The 17,695-nt window shown below is 38.6% G+C and overlaps 1 long non-coding RNA gene across 1 annotated transcript in view; it reads left to right on the top strand.

The window, feature by feature from the left end:
• Positions 1-17,695, top strand: part of LOC140711521 (uncharacterized) — a 62,718-nt gene that overhangs the window by 39,771 nt on the left and 5,252 nt on the right. The window contains exons 2-3 of the long non-coding RNA XR_012092785.1: positions 3,226-3,332; positions 4,335-4,421. This is a non-coding gene — a long non-coding RNA (uncharacterized lncRNA). The remainder of the gene's footprint in view (positions 1-3,225; positions 3,333-4,334; positions 4,422-17,695) is intronic.

The following is a 17,695-nucleotide window of genomic DNA, read 5'->3' as shown; positions in this document are numbered from 1 at the left end:
ACATTTGTGAACAACCTAAATATTCACTGCATTAGTTTCCTAAGGCTGCCATAACAACATACCAAAAAATGGCAGCTTAAAACAACAAAAATTAATCATCCTACAGTTCTGGAGGCTAGAAGTCAAAAAGCAAGGCATTAGCAGAGACAAACTCCCTCTTGAAACCTTTAGAGCAGAATCCTTTCTTGCCTTTTCCAAGCTGGTGGTGGTTTGTCAGCAATCTCTAGTATTCTCTCTTGTGTCTGCATCTCTGTGTCTCTGTCTCTTATAAAGACATCAGCCATTTCAGCCCAACTTAATTCAATACGCCTCATCTTAACTTAATTACATCTGCAAAGACTCTATTGAAATGAGGTCACATTCACCAGAACTGAAGGTTAAGATTTTAATATATCTTTTTGGGAAACACAAGTCAATCCATGACATTCATCAGTTGGAAAGTCATTAAGTAGAGCATGTTATAATTATAATATAAAATGTCATGAACTAGACCTATATGTACTGATATGACAAGATATCAAAGACCTATTGTTAATAGAATAAAAAGGTTGCAGACCAATATGTAAAATAAGGCCCTATGTGTGTAAAAAAGATCTGTCTTTATATCTACATAATCTATGTAACTATCTTATTTTTATCTTTACTCATGTTTATATCTATACTTATATTATTTTCTCTCTTCTGTGACACTATCTATGGAGAGAAGAGTAGGCAAATGGAGAAGAATGAACAGTCTTTCATAATATGAATCTTATCATGTATTACTGGTATAGTTTTTCAATTATTAGAGAAAAAACATAAATCACCGAAGAAACAGTGATGGACAGAGATAGGAAATATTTTTTTTTGGTGGTTGTCTTAAATTAGCTTCATTTTTTCTTTTTTGAGACAGTCTTGCTTTGTTGTCTAAGCTGGAATGCAGTGGCACGATCTTGGCTCACTGCAACCTCTGCCTCCCAGGTTCAAGAGATTGTCCTGCCTCAGCCTCCTGAGTAGCTGGGACTACAGGAACGCACCACCACATCATCTTGTTTTTGCATTTTTAATAGAGATGGGGTTTAACCATGTTGGCTGGGCTGGTCTCGAACTCCTGACCTCAAGCGATCCCACCTGCCTCGGCCTCCCAAAGTGCTGGAAAATTAACTTCATTCTTATTCATTTCAGCAATGTAAACAAATCATTTGTGGTTTCTGAAACTTTCCTTCTTTTCTAAATCTACAAAAGTTATTTGCTATTTTTTCTCTCAGCCTCATAATTCACTTTACTTACATAACCATTTGAAAACTTGATTGAAGTATCTCAAAGAAAGGAAATGAATGCAGTGATATATTATCACTTGAGTTTAGTATCTGGAACTTGCTTATGTGGGAGCAAGGTCTTTCAATTAAAGTGAAGGCAAGCAAAAAATGTTGAGGAGGTGGTATTTCAGTTATATATAAGTTTTTAATCTCCACCAAACCCTATTATATACAGGGCATTCCTTTTTTTCTCCCCCTTCCTCCCCCTCCTCCTCTTTTTCACTTCCTCTTTCTTTTCTCTTCTTTCATTTGCTCTCCTCTCACATTGCCCGATCTCATTACATTTAAACTTTTCTTTTTACCTTCCATTAAAAAAATCCAACATTGAAACTCCACAGGAAAATAAAATATTTGACGCTTTCTAATGTCTTTTTGTTGTCTATCTTTTCATTATGGATATTTTCAAATATACACACAAAAGAGGGAATTTACAATAATAACCAAACACATACTCTTACGTGTCTATCAACCAATTTCGATGGTTACTAACATTTTCATATTCTAAGTCCATGCATAAACATTGTATTTTATTTAACTTTCTGTTGGAATATTGAAATAAAATCACAGATATCATACATTTCAGTTGCAAATATTTCAGTTTGTATTTGATATCTTTTTCAAAATAAAAGTAAGACTTCACTGACTTAGGAATACTTTCTCAAACATAGGATTTAGCACCCTGTCAGAGACCCCAGGGGATGGGTAAAGTTAACTGCTTGGATGGTTCTTAGAAGCCTGGAAAAAGTGGTAGCCCTGCTGAGTGAAATTGAAATGCTTGAGTTGCTAAGGCAGATTTTAGAGGAAGCAAAAATGCTGAGGGAGGTGAGCATGCTGGAATGGATATATTATGAGATCAGAAGACTCACCAGAGGATTACCTTACATGGAAAGACCCAGAGAACACTCTATTCATTCAGGCCATTGGGTATGGCTCAGAGGGGCAGCCAATGAGAGCGATAGCCACAGGGGATCCTGCCTACGTTTACCATCCAAAGAAGACAAGAAAAAAGGAACTGAAGGATGGGAAATGGCTGCTAAATAAAACGTCATGATTCCTTGCTCAGCTGACTTTTCCATACTTAGCCAATTGTTAAATTAGGAACTCAATAATTTTAGGGATGGCCAGATCAAGAAGAAAACCCTGCAATGCCATTGCACGTATGTACCATAAAAATATCTCTAGGCTTTCCCCAAATGGACTTAAGGACATTTACTCGGGTCACAATACACTGTACATAGGGGAAATGACAATGTCCAAATATTTTTGAGGACTAGTGGACACAGAGTCCGAGTTGACATTGACACCTTGAGTCTTGAAGAATCATTGCAACTTCCTTCTTAGTGTGGAGACACCAGGGAGACAGATAAAATATGGAGTGCTGGCTAAAGCCTACCTTACAAGGGGTCCATTCCTTGTCACTAGTGTATAATTGGGATTGCCATAGTTGCCAACAAACCTTCACTGGAGTTTTTGACTTGTGGGTTAAGATCTACTATGTGGGGAAATGACAAGGGTAAGACTTGAAACTGTCTCAAATGCAAGACAAGATGTTAAATATAAAACTATTCTGGTGTGTATGTACAAAAACTACTGTCAAACTTAAAGATCTAAAAAATGCATGGGTGGAGGTTCCTATCATATCCATCTGGTTAGCCACTATGGCCCCTGTAGAAATTGGATGGATGCTAAAGAATCCACTACTCCACTGTCACCCAATGGACAGCCCCAACTGCAGCTGCCATGCCAGCCATGGTATCATTGGTAGAGCCGAGTAATTATGTCTCAGGGACATCCTATGTGGTCTTTTATTTGGTAAATGTGTTCTTTTCCATTCTCAGTAGAACAGAAACAATGTGCACCCATGTGAACAACAGTTAATTTAGTGTTGCCTTAGATACTAACTCTACTACTTTCTGTCATAACATAGTTCAAGGAGATTGGAACCACCAGGACCATCTGGATATCCCACAGAAGACCACACTGATCCATTATTACACTGATGACATCATGCTGATTGGGCAAGACAAGCAAGCGGTAACTAGGTCTTGGTAATCCAGAGGATGGAAGATACATTTATGGAGACTTATGGCCTTGATACATGGGTAAAGTTTTTAGGGAACATACTCAGGAGTGTGTCAGGATATCTCTTCCAAAATAAAATATAAATTGCTGCACAATGCCTAATGGTCCTCTTTTGGTTCTAGAGGTAGTATATTCTATACCTAGAAGCTGTGCCCTGGCCCATATACACAAAAGGCTATCAGCTATGACACAGCACCCTTGATCCTTGCACCATATGGTCCAGTCAACACGATGCTATTGGAAATGCTCTATGTTTAAAAAAGATTCATTATGGAATTTATGGCCAGCACCAGTGAAATAATTACAATGCAGGCTTCTGTTGTTCTGGAGAAAGACCAAGCCATATGCAGTAGAGAATGATACACTTTCTGAGAAACAGCCCCTGGAGTGCTACTGAGTCCTTGTAAAATACTTAATCATGGGTACCAAGTGACCATGCATCCCTAATTTCTTATTATGCTCTGAGTTCTGCCAGACCTGCCAAATCATAAGGCCAGAGAAACCAGCTGTGGCCCATTGCACAATAGAAGTACTATATCCAGAATTAAGACTTTAGAGATCAAAATGATATACCCAGGATCATGTAAGTAGGGATGCTTTAACAATGGAAACAGGCACAAATATATGGTATTTCAAAGCATACGGAATCCGAGGGATCCAAGTGGGTCCATTTTGTTACTTTCTTACCCACTTGTAATTGTGAATACACAAATGCTGCAACCCTGTCCTGAGGAGAGTCTGATTATCAGGGTCTCAGACCTTTCAGAAATGAGACTTTGGGTAGTATTATCAAGTAAGCATTAAAACTCACAGCAATGATAGCAGAGGGTAAGGAGAATTGAGGATGGATGGTGAAGTAGGGAGACAGTCAGCCCCAGTCGCAGCCCATGGTCAGCCGTAGTGGCAGGGGAAACAGTTTGTCTTACTAACTTTCCTTTTCTACGTTTCCCTCAGGAAGGAAGGCCCACAGAAGCTGCTGTGTGAACATGTGTGGAGATGTGAATCCATACAGCACAAAGGGTGGACTGTGACACCTATGAGGTGTGTTGCACAGATATTTTTAAGAGAGAAGCTACTGTAAGGATGATTGTTAGCTGACAGCCTCCAACTGCTTTGGGATCTACTGCTGCATTCAGCCCAAGGTCATTCTTTACTTAGGTTGCTCTCAATCAATGAGTAATCATGACAGGGGTACTGGAGCCAAGCTTTTTCTTTCCCGTGTCTGGCAATCTTTGCTCTGAGGCTCCAATCAGCCTGGCTGATGCTGCCTTAGAGCTGCATTGCAGCCTGACATTTTCTCCTCTCTATCCTCCTTCTTTCCTCTTATTTTTCTGTACATATCAGATCTGCATGATGGTCTGAGACTCTTCCTGTATACTTCTGTTTTCTCTCCCCTTTTATTTTTGCCAATGAATGCTTTGTACCTCTCATTTCATCTTGGTGCCTGCTTCCTGGAGGACCCAAACGGATGAAATATACTTGTTTTAAATTTAATGTAATTACTGATATATATTTATTATCCTGATGTTTGCCTTCTAGTTGTCTTAACTATGCTTAATCTCTTTTTCCTTCTTTGGACTTGTTTTAAATTATATTTTATTCCATACATTTAAAGTATTAAATTTACTTATAATTATCTATGTTTTTATTATTGTTTAGCTGTTATTGATCCAGAGAGTACAGTCTGCAATCCTGAGTTATTAAAGTCTAATATAAATTAATACATGGACATGTTTTAGACAATGTGAAGACTTTGGAAGACTTTAACTCCATTTATCCTTTTCTCAAATTATGTGGTGTCATTTTCATATATTTAATTCTCTCTTTATTTTTCTTCATATTTTATTTTAATCCCCACTAAGATATATCCCCATACATACTGTTTATTCAGTCTGTGTTCACTTACCCACAAATTAGCCTTTCTACTTGAATCATTTTCCTTCTATCTGCATAATGACATTTGTTATTTAGTGCAGCTTTGTTCATGAAAAATTATCTCACTTTGTGTTTCTCTTTAAAAATTTATTTTTATCAGTTTTGTTTTTGGCAGGTATTTTTTTCTGTATATAGAAATCAATATAGCAGATGTTTTCTTTCTGTTCTTTTAAAATATAATTTTATTGTCTTTGGCTTCTATTGTTTCTGCCTAGAAATCAGCTGTGAGGTTAATTTGTTAATTAAAAGGTTAATTCCTTTGAAGGGTTTTTTTTTTTTGGCTTTACAACTTTCAAGTTTTTGTTTTTGTTTTTGTTTTTTCTGTCTGGTTATTAACCGCTTGACCATGATGACCCTACATGTGATTTAATTCTAGTTCAGCATTATTCCTAGGGTGTAGCTCTATAAAATTTCAGTCAAAACCATGTGGTATTTCTTGGGGATCCTCTTTGTGTGTGATCACTGAACTCAAATTTTTGTAGCCTCATGAATTGGTGTAAAGCTCTGCTCAGCTTCTCGGCCCTCAGCTGCCATTTTCAGAGTTGTCAATTCCCTTAAGGGGAAGAGCTTAGCTCTCCAGGCCTCTTTCCTCTGCTTAGACCGTGGCACCCCAGATCTTCACTTTCTTGGGACCTTTCTTATGCTTTTACATAAACTGAAAAAAAAAAATGCCATACTTCTGAGTTGTTCTCAGTTGGAAGGATATTCTGAAAAACCTGTTGCCAGAAGCAGATTCCTATGTGAGGCACTCAGAGCAGTGTGCAGCCCTATGCAAACATCACCCTTATCACATACAACTCAGTGATGCGGATTTACTTTCATTTGTTCTATTTGGCACCAAGAATTTTCCTCCTGATGACTTCTGTTTTTCTTTAATTCAGCAACATTTTCAACCATGTTCTCTGTTTTTTAATTTTGGAAAACTTATGAGGTCTATGTTGGAGTTTCTCAATCTATTCTCCTTATTTTGTATCTTCTAAGTTTTTTTTCTTTCTTTATCCTCTATATTTTGTTTTGGGTACATTCCTAACTACTGTCCCCCATTTCACCAATTCTCTCATCAGTTGGATTCTTATCCTAACCTTTCTTGTTTCGGTGATTGTATTTTTCATTCCTATGATTTTAGTTTTCCTCTAGCTCTACTTGTTTTTCATTCACATCTTCCTGTCTTTGCTCCGTAATTATTAATTTTGCTTTTCGAAGTGAGAGGAAGACTCAGGGGGATGAAGGGAAGTTCATAAAGGAATCTCCAGCATTTGGCACTATGTTTATTTCTCTTAGGGTGTTTGCTGATGCCAGTGTCTAGAAATTGAGAAGCTAAGTGGAGTTTCCGTGATTTAATGGGGTTCAAGTAAAAATTGCAGTTTCCCCCTATATTTTCCTAGTGATTTGTTGTATTAAATAAGTCAGTCAACTTTGGTGACAAAAGTACTCAATATATTTTAGCTGCCATTACTTTGTGTCAATATTGTTATCATTTTTATTATATTTCTTTTCCTCCTCCTCGTAACTATGAGGATTTTAAAGCCCCTCTTAGAAGAATACTTTAATATTTGCTATTATTTTAGGATAATTTCTCCTGTATTTTGATCTTTATGATGCTCGTTGTTCTCATGCGCTTGGAGATTTTCATTTCCAAGTTCATCTTGTGTAGAATTTATGTGTATGTTTATGCACACATGTATGTGTTTTCTCCCTCCTCTTGCCCTGCACATATCTCTGTGCTTGTATTTTACAACTGCCTTTGCCCAGTATGCTGAAATCCTCAGCTTGGAATCAGACCTTATTTTGGTGGCATGGGTGTGTCATCCTGAAAGATTATCAGAGTCATTTCGTAAGTCAGGAGGTTTGCTTGACCCAAGTTTGGAATCTTAAATGTTGATACTCTCTCTAGCAGGGATGGACCTTTTTATAAAGACTTTGGCCATGGCAAGGAGCCCCGCTCACCCCTGGATTCATGCTACAAAACTCACCCTGATGTCTAAAATGTGTTTGGGATTTATGGTTTTTAATCAACCACCCAGAAATTGATCACCTACATATTTGTTCTAGATTGATCTGGAAGCTCACGAGGTCTGGGGTTCTAACCCAATTTAATTATTTCTGATTTATGAATGTCTAGTTAATATCATTTTAAGCACAATTACAACTTGCAAAATATATGCACATATTTTATCATTGCTATGGGTAGATTTTCAAGTTGTTTATTTAATGGGTAATCTTATACTACTACTTTGACTAGAATCAAATATTGCTATTATTATCAGTGGTAACAGTAGTCACAGTAGAAGCAGTAGTGGTAATTATTGCAGTACTGGTTCACACTGAGCTTGTCATCACCTAAAAGTCTCAGATTTTTTAATATGAGTTATTCTAAAGTCAGTGTTTGATTTCCTATATGCGCACAAATTTTGATATACACTCATATATTTTTCTAAGCAGAAGGGCAGAAACTACCAAATTCAACTGGGAAGCCATACAGCTAAAATATTTCTTGACAGTTTTATAATTTCTAAATTACAAATTAATAGTTAAGAATAAAGCATATAATCCAGATGTTTTGTCAAAGGCAAGTACATGGATCCCTGCTACATTTGGTTCTATATTAATATATTTAGAAATTACAAACTGTTAAGAAATATTTTAACTGGATGGGTTCCCAGTTGAAACATAAACATTTTCTTTAAGCAAAAGTAATTTCATGAAATAGATGTAAAATAGTTTCTTCTGTGTCAATTTTTTTCCCCAAAGTTTTCTTGTTAAATACCCATATGATAAAATCGCTGGCAGCTTCTTCTTTGTTTTCATCCTTTTCTTCCTCTTTCTATTGTTTCTTCCCTCCGTGATGAGGTTGAGATTCCCAGCATCATATCTTTCGGGAAAAATTAATGTATCAGGCAAGATAATCCCATTAATTAATTTGGTTTTTAGTTGTAAAGTGTTGTATTAATCATAATCCTTGCATTGTAGTACATTTGGATCATTAGTTTAGTTAGTTAGGCATGGCCCTGTTTTAGTTCTTTGTTTATGGAATAAAATTTGAACTTCTTTGTTAAATATAAATGTTTATGAATATTTATATTAGAAACACATTGTAATTAGAAACACATCACTGGCCAGGTGCGGTGGCTCATGCGTGTAATCTCACCACTTTGGGAGGCAAAGGCAAGTGGATCACCTGAGGTCAGGAGTTTGAGACCAGACTGGCCAACATGGAGAAACCTCATCTCTACTAAAAATACAAAAATTAGCTGGGTGTGATGGTGCATGCCTGTAATCCCAGCTAGTTGGGAGGCTGAGGCAGGAGAATCGCTTGAACCCGGGAGGCAAAGGTTGCAGTGAGTCGAGATTGACCCACTGCATTCCAGTGTGGGTGACAGAGTGAGGCTCTGTCTCAAAAAAAAAAAAAAAAAAAAAAAAAGAAAAGAAAAGAAAGAAAGAAACAAGAAATGCATTGCCTTTTTCAATAAGTGGTTAATCAAAAAGAGGATACTTAGACAGGAATTGCCTATCTTTTGCTTATGTTCAAAGGCAAAATAACATGGTACCAAACATATTTGCATCTAATTAACAGGTAAACTGTATCTAATAATCTGTTTCAGTTTCATCAAGAAAGTGGTTGAAAATATTTTAAAAATTGAATTTGGATGCCTCCTGTTGGTATATATATCGCAGGTTCATCAAAGGATGCACCCACCCCATTCTCTATCATCATACAACTTGATCTTTATCCATCTTAAGTTTCCTAGCTCTGAAAACATTTCCATTTGCTACTTATGTTGAAACTCACATAATTAGTTAATTGACCACTCTTGGAAACTGGACTTCTAAACACAATTTTTTTATGTGTGTTGTCTTTAAAATATGTATAGAGGTAATACTACTGAACACAGTTCCTAAAGAAAAGTTAATTTAATATAGTAGAGAGTACTGGACTAAGAGTCAGGAGACCTATATTCTAGTGCTGTAGTGCTTGTTTTTTTTTTTTGAGACAGAATCTTGGTGCAAAGCCCATGATGAAGTGCAATGGCACGAACTTGGCTCACTGTAACCTCCACTTCCTGGGTTCAAGCAATTCTCCTTCCTCAGCCTCCTAAGTAGCTGGGACTACAGATGCATGCCACCAAGCCTGGCTAATTTTTATATTTTTAGTAGAGACAGGGTTTCACCATATTGGCCAGGCTGGTCTTGAACTCCCAACCTCAAGTGATCCACCTGTCTTGGCCTTCCAAAGTGCTGGGATTACAGGCATGAGTCACCATGCCCAGCCTCTAGTCCTTGTTTTGCTACTAACTAGTTGGTAATCTTAGGAAAACCCCTGAACTTCAGTGGGACTTTCCTTATGCTCCCTATTCTATTTTATTACCAATTTACTGCCTCTTGCTTAACCAGCAACCTGAGAGTTATCTTTGATGGCTTTCTTTTTCCAGTCAATTACATTAAATCCATCAGAAAGTCGTGTTGGTTCTACCTCCAAAATATATCTTGAATCCTCTACAACAATCCCAGTCAAAGCTACCATCATCTCTCACCTGGATAAGAGTTATAGCTCCTTACATGGTTTTCTTGATACTGCTTTTTAAAATGTAAACTGGGTTATTTTACTTTCTTACTTACAACCATGACTTAGAATTAAAAATATACATATATTTTTTACCATGACCTAGAAGTCTGTGCATGATCAACTCTTGCTTATTTCTTCAGTCTTGAATCTCACTTGCTTATATGGTCTAGCTACATTAGCTTTATTTCCTTCTTCTTCTTTTTTTTATTTTTTTTTTAAAGGTCAGGTCTGCAACATAATAACCATAGGTATTTTAATGTCCTATTTCTTTTTTTTTTTTTTGGTGTCAGAAACAATTTTTTTTTTTTTTTTTTTTTTTTGAGACAGAGTCTGGCGCTGTCACCAGGCTGGAGTCTAGTGGCGTGATCTCGGTTCACTGCAAGCTCCACCTCCTGGTTCAAGTGATTCTCCTGCCTCAGCCTCAAGAGTAGCCAGGACTACAGGCATGTGCCACTATGCCCAGCTAATTTTTGTATTTTTAGTAGAGACGGGATTCCACCATGTTGGCCAGGATGGTCTTGATCTCTTGATCTCATGGTCAGCCCACCTTGGTCTCCCAAAGTGCTAGGATTACAGGCGTGAGCCACCACGCCCGGCCGATTTTGGAAATAATTTAATATATTCTTTATTGTTAAATGTACTCGATGCTGGACTTCTGCAGTCAAATGCTCTACCCCTGAGCTATACCCATAGCAATGCTGGACTTCTGAAACAACAATCATGCTTCAGCATAATAGCATATTCTACATATTTCTTTTCAGGATGCTTGTTCCTCTGGTTTGCCTGGAATCGATGAATCATGTTCCAAGCACTGTCCTAGGCACTGAGGATACACAGCAGTGAATAAATTTGAGTGCCTGGTAGGGAAGTCAATAAACGAACTGGTAAATAAAGTATATGTCAAGCAAGTACGAGGGAGAATACAGCAAGCAGTGGGTCTAAGGAAGCTTTCTCTCCTCTGTACTTCCATCTTGCTTTGTATGGTGGCTCCAAGCTTTGGGCACCAGGTCTCTTCTGTGCTGGCACGGCACGTAGCACTGAGTGGTTGCTCAGGAAACGTTTGTCAAATGAAGGAATTCACTTCTTTGTTCACCATTCAACAAACCTTTCTGAATCTAGGCCCAACAGCTTAAACTCAGAGGCAGCCAGGTGCAGTGGCTCACGCCTGTCATCCCAGCACTTTGAGAGGCCAAGGAGGGAGGATTCCTTGAGGTCAGGAGTTCGAGACCAGCCTGGGCAACAAAGTGAGACCCCCCCATCTCTAAAAAAAGAAAAAAGAAACCCAGAGGAGATCACACAGTTAAGAGTGCTTTATAAACTTTAAAAATGAAAATTGTTCTAGAGAAATAATCATACAACAGAGGCCAGACCTCCAGGGCCTCAGCTTCTTCCATGAGGCTGTGGGGCCAAGGGAGAATCCAGCACCTAAGGCTATTCGCCAGGCATTGGAACCCCAGGCAGGCCCCTGTTTTCCACCACCAGGGACCATATTCAGCCTCGGCCCCCAGGAGGCACCCAGGGGCGCTCACCTAAGCTCGGAGAGGCAGACCCCAGACTGTGCCAGCCCACTACCTCTGGAGATATACAGTCACCATGCGCCCACCAACTGTGTTGCCCTGTCAATTCCCTGTTTCTTAACTAATATTTGAGTTACATGACATGATGGTCTGCATTTATTGTCCAATTTGTTTCTCTTAGTTATTGGTTATATAACTCTTATATGCTCCTGTCTCTTTACATGCCTAGTATTTTTAAATATCAAGTATTATATATTTAAAAAAGTAGAGATTCCAGTTGATGTTATTACCCACCAGGGAATTTCAGCTCTTTTTTTCGCTGGGCAGATAGGGTGTGGAGTCTATCACTTGGACTGAGATGGGTTGAAGCTGGGTTGCAGTATATTTCTAGTTCATCCTTGTTCTTAGGGCTTGGTCCTCCAGGGATTTTTCCTCAAAGAGTCTTTGGGATTTCTTCTTCTCAGTGGTGAAACATGGTAAGAATTTCCACTCTGATTTTGAGACATTTTTTAAAAGCAACTTTACTGAGAAATAATTTACAAACGATTACATTCACCTATGTTGAGTGTACAATGGTTTTTAGTGTATTTACAGAGTTGTGCTGCAGCCATCACCACTGTCTAATTTTAGACCCTTGGAGAGGTTTTGACTTCACTCTTTAGCCTACCCCATGTACTTTCAGCATTGGCAGATGTCTTAAGAAAATGACTTACTCTATAATGATGCCCCAGAAGACTCCATTTTTGTCACTCCTGCCCTGTAGAGCTGCCAGACCTGCTGGCTTTTGTGTCCCCAGCAATAGCTCTTTGACGGGGACCCAGCTTGGATTCTCAGCCTCTAGATTTGCTGACACTCCCATATTGGCAAATGCCCTTGTGAAAAAGTGAATGGAAACCACCAGAGTTATTTCTCAGGGCTCTAACTTTTTTTTTTTTTTTTTTTTTTTTTTAGACGAAGTCTCCCTCTGTTGCCCAGGCTAGAATGCAGTGGCTCAGTTTTGGCTCATTGCATCTTCCACCTCCTAGGTTCAAGCAATTCTCCCACCTCAGAGCCTCCCAAGTAGCTGGGATTACAGGTGCCCATTACCAAACACAGGTAATTTTGGTATTTTTAGTAGAAATGGGGTTTCACCATGTTCGCTAGGTTTGTCTTGAATTCCTGACCTCGGGTGATCCACCTCCTCTTGGCCTCCCAAAGTGCTGGGATTGCAGGCGTGAGCTATGGAGCCTGGCCAAAGGCCTCCAACTCTTGTGATTTTCCTCCCAGACTTTTTGCTGTTAAGCACTAGGAGAGTACAGGAAAGAGCCCTGTCTGCTTTTCTGAGGCTGCAGCTTAATGTTTTAGCCTCTGACATGTACCCACTGGTACATGTCTGAGAGTAATACTTGTGAAGAGCCTCTTGCTCTTCACAACCAAAAAATCCCACTGGTTCTGTTACCACTGGGGACGCCACGCAGGGTCGACAGTCCTCAATTCTTCTCTTAAAGACTTGGGAGAAAGAATTTGGCCAAGAGACAGAAGTAGATTTAAGGCAGAAATGAGAGTTTAATGAAGAAAAAAAAAAAAAATGTACACTTTTAAGGAACCAAGAGTGCAACTCAGAAGATTGAGTGCCCTACCTGACTGTTAGCTCGGGGCTCTTACAGATTTACTATTTTCTGGCTTTTTTCCCCAGACTTTTCTAGTCATCCCTCCACAGGGAAGGCTGTTGGCTACTGGCGGCAAGCGTAGTGATGCGTCAGTATCTGGGAGAGGCTGCATGCACCCTTTGGTAGTAGAAGTTATGCGCTTGCTCCCCTAGGGCAATTCTCCCATACCAGTGTAGCGCCCCCAGAGGAAGGTCATATATGGGTCAAACTCCCCCAGTTTGCTCCTTACTGTGCATGCCTGGACACGTCCCAGAGGAAGGTGAATGTCTGCCATTTTAAGTTCTTATCGGGAAGTTGTTGCTCACAAGTTGAAGGTGTCTCCTGTTTGTTAGGAAATTTTCCCCTCCCTGTTGTCAGCTACCTGACCATTGCTTGCTAGTCACCCTTCAGCCACCTGACATTCTTTGGGGCCCTATCCTGACCAGCTCATATCTGCCTATCTACTTACTCTAACAGCTTGTCTGTCCCCCAGCAGTGGAATGCTACCTGTATTCCTGATTTGTAGCCTCTAGCCTATGTCCAAGACAACCTATGCCCCAGGAGGACAGTGGCAGAACCTTAGCTCACCTCTCGAAGGTTCTTTCTCTGAAATGTATTCCCTTCAGTCCTTGTGGCCTCTACAGTCCTCTTGTGCCTTAAAAATGTGATTTTTAAATTTTTCCGACTTTCTGTTTTTAGTGGCACATTGGCCTTCAACCTATGTGACAGCAGAAGTTGAATTAGCCTTATTTCTTGGAAAAGTCCCAGACTCTTTTAACTTTGGGGTCTCCACATGTGCTGTTCATGCTATGTGGCACCCTCTACTTAAAACTTTTGGTGTCTGGCTTCTTCCACTGCTTCGTTCTCAGCTTGAATGCCTTCTTCTCAGAGACATGTTTCCTGACCACTATTTAAAGAAGGTTTTCAGTCATCATTCATTCCTATTATTCTCTACCACAGCATTTTTTTTTTTTTTTTTTTCCTTTATAGCACTCATCACAGTTTGGAATAACTGATTAATAATTAATAATTTTTTTTAATCTTCTCCATGATAGTTTATGCTCTTTGAGATTAAGAATCATATGTGTCCCTAATAATGTTTTTAGTAACCTCTCAATTAAACAAAGAAAGAAATGCTGAAATGAATTAGTGAATAAATAATTCAAAAAAGAAAATTGGGCTTCATTCTCTTGGGAAGATTATTTACTGATATAGTTTTTATTTGTCTGTCTTTTTAGAGATAGGGTCTTGCTATGATGTCCAGGCTGGCCCAGAACTCCTGGGCTCAAGTGATTCTCCCAGCTCAGCTTCTGCAAGTACTTGGGACTATATGCCGATGCCACTGCACCCAGCTCTACTTACATAGTTTTTTTTTTTTTTTTAAACTGGTAAATGACTTCCAACCAAATACTTCTAACATAATTTTTTAAAAATTTCTCCATGTTTTTACCTTAATCAATTAATATATTTTGATTGCTTGCTGTGTAAATAGCTCTGTGCCAGTTATTTTGAGGTATAAACATAGCTCTTTTTCTCATTTACATTGTGATCAATTTTAGGAGATACAATTTGTAAACCTTACAATCTCCCATTATACATGACACTTAAAATAACTTAAACTAAATTCATTTTATTACCCTAAGACCATTCTCTTTCTACAATCTATATTTCCATTAGAATCACTGTCCTAGATACTGAAGCAAGATATTTTGAAATTATCCTCAGTTCTTCTCATTTTCCAAAGCCTAACAAACATATGCTAACATCTCATTCAGGCCCCTCATGTGCTTGGAAAAGTTATTTATCTTCTTAGAACTTTACTGTAAAATGGTTAATATATAGATCAAATAAAATATAGAATATATGAAAAAAGATATTTTTCTTGTTATGGCAATATTAAAGACAAATAGATAATGTCTCACATTATTGGATTAATGGACAAGTTTTATTGGCAAACTTACCAGCAAAAGGTCAGCAGAGGAGGTATGTGGGGGTGAGGCAAGGGAGCTAGTAGGTTTGCTCTAGAAGAACCCTCCCTACCCTCCTTTAACTCTCCCATCCCCACTCTGCACTTTCATGAGAACAACCCTGTATGCAGGTAATTTACTACTGGGGCTGAATTTACCACTGGTACATGTCAACATGTCTTGAGAGTAATACTTGTCACCCTTGGCAGAAGTTAAATGAGGACCTCTTGCGGGAAGATAAATTTTCACTGTCTTGATCAGTGTGTTACCAGAGAATCTGAGCCTCTGTGATCATTCACCAGACAGTTTTGCTTGTTTCTTTACGTAATGTCACCCCCTGACACAACCTGAGATGGAAATCAGTTGGATTTTTAATGGCATCTTCAGCTTTTGTTATAAATGAAAGTACAGGCCTCAAGTAATAGTATGAGGGCAATCATGAATACTTGCAGAGTCTCCCACAACCACCCAGTTGTGGTATCCATGCTGAGATGTGAAAAACAAATTCCAAAGCTTAGGTGAAACAGTAGCCAGGAACCAGATTGTGTCGAAGTAAAAGGCATGATATATTTGTCTATCCCCCGGTTGGGAAAAGAGATCTGGGATATACAAACATGGTGCTCCCCTGGCACTTGTTGAAAATTAACCCTCTGCATTCATTTTGCATCGCCACCATGAATGTGGGAGTACAGGAGCACAACTGTTGGAAGCCCAGCCAGCAGGGATTGAGACTGCTCCCAAGTGGAAGCAGCACCTACTTTTATGAAGAGTGCAGGAATAACTTGCACTCAGTCCCTCTAGAATGTATGGATTAAGGCATAACACCTGAAACTCTGTAAAATCTTCAGTAAAATCCTTATTACTCAGTAACATTCTGGGAGGATATGATAACATGCTGTCTTCTGTTTCAAGATGCACCCACCTAGAGTGTCCATATGGAATCTAGTTACGTCTGGGTTGCATATGTAGAATACTTAATGCTGTGCCTGACACAGTAGGTGCTTAATTATTCAGCTGAATTCTGTCTTCAGTGCATCTCTGATATTTGTCCTTTCTTTTTGATTTCTCCTGCCTTGGTGAGACACTCTTGTCCTCAAGGACTTCAGACTCTTTAAACAGGTCTCCTTATCTCCAATCTTTCTTGCCTCAAGCTGGCCTTTCATATTAGGCTAAGAGTTAACTATCTAATCTAAAATCTAAATTCTCTTATTCCCTGCTTTAACATATCCAAGGACTCCTTTTATAGAGATAAGGACCGAGAGATCTAGTTAAAATAAGAGTTCCTGAGTGCTAAACAAAGAGATTTGGGTTCATCATATTTCTAATAAGAGTGATGGATATCCATATCCCTGTGTGCCCTTGAGCAAATTTTTGGAGTTATTTTTGTTTCAGTTTTTTTGTCTTTAAAAATGAAGAAAATATTACCCATCTCATAAGATTTTAGCCAGATTCAAATGTATTAATTTATGTAAAGTGCTTGGAACCATGTCAATCATATAATAAGTGTTAAGTATATTACTATTGTTGTTGCTGTTGTTTAAATAGTACCTTAGGTTAAGTATACTTAAAGTGCCTGTGTGAGAACAGATTTTTGCTGGTTTTCATGGGATGGTGAACTTGTAACAGAGTGTATATAAACTTTATCATTGATTATATTGTTAAATTTAGTCAACTATTTTTCTTGCAGCAAGATTTTGTGGATGAAGGAAGTAGTTTGATGGTTTACGTTCTAGTGCTATGTTATTATCTTGTTGGATACCATAATAAATAATGTACAGAGAGTTCTCTTTTAATAGCACTATTTGAGGTGATATTGGTCCAGGTGATCTTGGCTCTATCTTTTGAAAAATACTGACTTACAGGATAAATTGCATAATCTTTAATATGACACCCCAGTTCATCACAGTATTCTCATTTTATCCATTCTCCGTAATTTTCTTCTTAATTTGGCTCTATTCCTCACTGTTTTAAAGTAATAAACAGTATGGAGACAACAGGCAAAAATGAAACACTTCACTTAAAAGTGGAGGCTGATTCCTGTGATTCCTGAGCTTAAAGCTAGAGTTAGAGTTGGCCAATGCAGTTGGTCAAGCAGAGGACTCAAACATGATAGTTAAAGGAACACATTTTCAGAAAAAAGTACTGGTAATCGTGTAATCTGATTGCATTGGCACAGATTTAGGAAAGGTAGCGAAGCCATAAGGTGGGTGTAAGAAAATGGATGAGGAGTAAGAGTTTGGACTAGGGCCAGCATTCAAGAATTTGGAGCAGGCAGGCAGTGTGATTCTTGATACACATCACTTGCCTCAGCCTAGATCTGAAAACGTTTTCTTGATTGGGTTTTTAGCAACTGTGTGCTATTATCCAAGTTCTAGAGATTTTGTTTTAGTAGGTGTGGGGTGTGATTTTAGAATAAATATTTTTTAAAAGCTCTCCAAATGATTTTGATGACCACCAGGTTTGAGGACCACTACCAGGAGATCTCTTATTGTTGTAGCAAATGTCCTCATTTCCTGAAGGGGGTATCATTACCCCAATTCAAGACCCTTTGTTGTCTGGCAAGTCAATGGAAAGTTTGAAGTGTGGTTGCTGTATTGCGCTGCTCTATGTTTTATAGTAACCAATCTCAAGGGAATTGGACATCCCCATCGCCTGCCTCCCACACACACGCTGCCAGAGGACTAGTGCCAGAGCTGTTTTGCTC

The sequence above is a fragment of the Chlorocebus sabaeus genome, chromosome 4 (genome assembly GCF_047675955.1).
Source record: "Chlorocebus sabaeus isolate Y175 chromosome 4, mChlSab1.0.hap1, whole genome shotgun sequence".
Taxonomy (NCBI): domain Eukaryota; kingdom Metazoa; phylum Chordata; class Mammalia; order Primates; family Cercopithecidae; genus Chlorocebus; species Chlorocebus sabaeus.
Note: the sequence above shows the minus strand (reverse complement) of the source record. Positions and strands in the feature narration are given on the sequence as shown.